Source organism: Syzygium oleosum, unplaced genomic scaffold (genome assembly GCF_021117445.2).
Source record: "Syzygium oleosum isolate NSW1041296 unplaced genomic scaffold, Sole_v2.1 Sole_v2.56, whole genome shotgun sequence".
In the NCBI taxonomy this organism is placed as follows: Eukaryota; Viridiplantae; Streptophyta; class Magnoliopsida; order Myrtales; family Myrtaceae; genus Syzygium; species Syzygium oleosum.
Window position 1 is genome coordinate 800,100 of NW_026607540.1, and position 3,870 is coordinate 803,969.

Sequence of the window (3,870 nt, forward strand, 5' to 3'; positions counted from 1 at the left end):
AAGGTCTCTCATTTAATGTGATCAAATTGTCAAAAGGACGAAATGGTTGTTCTTATTGATAAATTCCCCAGTGAAGCTTGGCAATGCAAGCAGATTCATGAATAATGTTTTCTCTGCCCCTGCGCATGTGTTGTTTTAACCTTTTCTTAGGTAAAAACAGGTGCAATGTAATTGGCTTTGCCATTTTTATAACACAAGAAGAAATCAGGTACGTCTACTAATTATTCTTCATTGTTTCCCAGAATGTGAGACATGACCTCTTTCATATGTTCGCCAAGTGGAACAGGTGACATATCATTTGGTGTTGCCAAGTGGAGTACGCGGCACACCCCATTTCATGTTTGCCTAGTAGTACAGGCAGCATAATTTCTCATTTGGTGTTGCTAAGTGGAGTACGCGGCACACCCCATTTCATGTTCATCCAATGGAAGAGGTGATATGATCCTTTTAGTGATTGCCCAGTGGTATGGGTAACACATCCTATTCTTTCTTTATATCATGCGCTATTTCGCATATGTAGGAAACTACAGGTAACAGATAGGCAATCCAGTACCTCGAGAACCTTACTTCCAGTGGACCAGAAGTTTGGAGATCGAGGGAAGTCAAAGCATTATAAAGCTTTCCCTCACTTGGACGCTTTTTGTGCGATCCGTATGTAAGGCTCTTTCACCGCTCTACACGAAGTGAGAAGCCTTAGCATACGTTCTTTATTGTTTGCATATCATGTATCATTACATAAAATAAAATTAAAAAAAAATCATTCATCATTTTGCATAGTTTAAATTTAGGTCTCAGTCTTTGAGCGAAACCTCTGCGAGCCTCCACTCAAAGAGGGGCAGCTGTTGACACCTAAATTTCGGCGCATCATTTAGTGGTTAATTGCATAGAAAATTAGGGATTAAATTTTAACCCCTGAACAAAAATATTACAAATCGCATAGCATAAAGTTTAGGTTCATAATAGATTAACTGCATTTCACATCGGATCGGCGGTGGTAAGCGAGCTTAAAATTCATCACGTAACTCGAGCTATGTTAGTTAATTTAATTGATCTAGTAATCCATTAACCTAAAATCAAAAATCCGATTTTTTTTAGGTCGCGACAGGGCTCGCAAAATTCCTTCCAACCAATTACCCAAATGGCAAGCAAAAGTAAATATGCAAGGAGGAAGGGGCACAATGGTCCTCTAGCTTTGGCCATTGGAGAGAAAATGCCAATTTCCAAATTGCCTTCAACCCTTCAAAGGAATTCAAATAATCCCAGGGGTAAAATGGTCATCTTCCACTCTCGGTCCAAATTCCAAATTTCTGACAAATCTAATAAACCTTAAGGTTGGCCATGCTTATGTGACATCGTCCAAATAAATTAGTCGTGACACTTCAAGAAATTCGACATCCAAGTTCGGATTCAAATGATGGCCAATTTCACTCAAATGCGACTTTAATGTATCTCTAACTAACGGCCAACTTTTTAGGATTAACGCGTATCGACCTACGGTTACTCAAGTCATGGCGACCTCGATCGTCATCGAAGGTCGACTCATGGTCGAGGTCTTAGGTCCACGTACATTTCGCTAGATAGCCATTCCCTAAAGGTTAGTATCCCGAGAATGATGAGCTCAAGGCGAGATTTAACTACAATTGCATTGAAGAATATAGACATTCCATTTATTCCAAAAGTGGATCAAAATTCAGGATGTCACAAAAAATATTTGATAATTTTGGTTCGGGTTGGTCCGAACCGGATCAGGTAAAATTGACACCCATAATCAAAAAGTGGCTTGATGTAATGAAGCCCAACTTGTGTCCATGGCTTGGACCTGCAAAGTCCGATTTTAGTCCACATATACATATCAGGCCCGAGTCCCCATTTTTTGGAAATAAAAATTTCAAAAAATCTAGAATAAAAAAATCGAAAAATTGGTTAGAGAAATAGCCCTTGATTAGGTTATTAGATTTTAGTATTAGAATTAGTTTAGTTTCATTTAGATTTTACACACATGATTTAGGAAAGTTCATGATTTCCTCTAGTTTAGATTTAGGGAAATTAGTTTCTTTGGAAATGGACTTCAATTTGAACTAAGCTCATGGGGTTGTCATCCTAGAGCTTAATAACAAGATCATGTAATATTCTTTGCCTAAATCATATCGGATTACTTATTGCACTATATCTTTTATTCGTTCTCCATTTCTTTCTTAGATTAATTGAGTGATTTGCCTTCTTTATGACTCATAATTGATAAAAAGATTACACGGACACTACAAATAATCAAGTTTAGGTATTGAAATGGAACTAGTTAGAATTATTGTAATCAAGTCACTGACCCTAAATTTCTGTTTGCGTAGAAAGTGAGGTATACTTCCACACACCACTTGATTTCTAGCTAACCCCAATAGATGAGTGACGACTCCTCATTTTGAATTTTCATAGGGTTAATCGAAACTAAAATTGAATATTTTAACATCGCGTTAGGTAAGGATTTGGGAGAACCAGTGCCAAAGAGGGACCGTTGGTTCACCATTGGCATTTCCTCTAAACCTCGTCCTTTTCCCTCGACAGAAAAGAGGGCCACAACAGCTTAGTGACTCCATTGGGAAAATGGACATGGTTAGAGGTAATGTCGAGTTGTGTACCAACAATCCTAATCGACACAGGTTCCCCCAAACCCTCCTTGCTCAACATTGGAATTTTCAATTTTAATTTCAATTAACCCTATCAGAATCCTAAATGACGAGTCAACACTAGCCTGTTGAGGCCAAATAGAAACGAAGTGAGGTATAGGAGTATACTTCACTTCCTACGCAAAGGTCTAAGACTTAATTACATTAGTTATTTAACTAGTGCCTTTTCGGTATTTAAAATTGATTATTTGTTAACTAAAGTGTCAATGCAGTCATCTTATCTAATTATGAGTCTCAAATGTCATTCAAGCCACTAAGTATCCATGCGATGTTTGAGTGTTTATTATGGTCCTAGGACGTAACATAACCATTCAACTAAGAAAATGAATCAAAACACACAAACGATATAAAAACAAGCACAACAAACAAACAAACAAACAAATAAGGAATAGTAATGAAAGTGAATAAAATGGTGAACTACAGTAAAATAACCCAATATGAGTTGGGCAAAGAGTATAACATGGCCTCGTTTTTAAGCCCTGAGATAGCAATACCATGAGCTACAATCAAATCGAATTCAATTCCTTGTTTAAAAGATCAATCTTCCTAGACTCGACTATAACAAAGGTCACTAAAATCTCTAAACTATATGAATATCAAATAAATGAAACTAGGCTAATGTTAATACTAAAATCTAATAGCCTAATCAAGGCCTATTTATCTAACCAATTTTCTAAAAAAAAAAAAATTTCGGAATTTTTTAATTTTTTTTTCATTCTTTTAATTAATTTTTTTTTCTCAGTCCATCTTCTCCGGAATACGCCAGCTTCTTCTTTTGCTATCTCTACCCAGGACACTCTAATTCAAATTTTCCAACTCAAATTCTCGGCCAAATCTTTATCCATCTCTATTCAAGTAACAAATATACCAAGTTACTTATCCAGAATATATCAAAGCATTCAAAACGAGATTCTCTCGACTACAAAACATCTTCCTTGAAAACCACTCTTAGCTGAACGTTTCAAGATAGAACAAACAGTATATAAGCATCCAGAATTTGCCCAAGATCAACACGTACGAACTTGATACATAGAATCACCTACACAAATCTTAAGCGGAGAACAACGTACATACATTTTACCATCACCAATGATCATCTCTGACAATCACCAGATTTACAGCCTTTCAACATTTACAACTGTATGTTTGCCAATACATTGAAAATGGAACCACAACAGAGAAACTATTG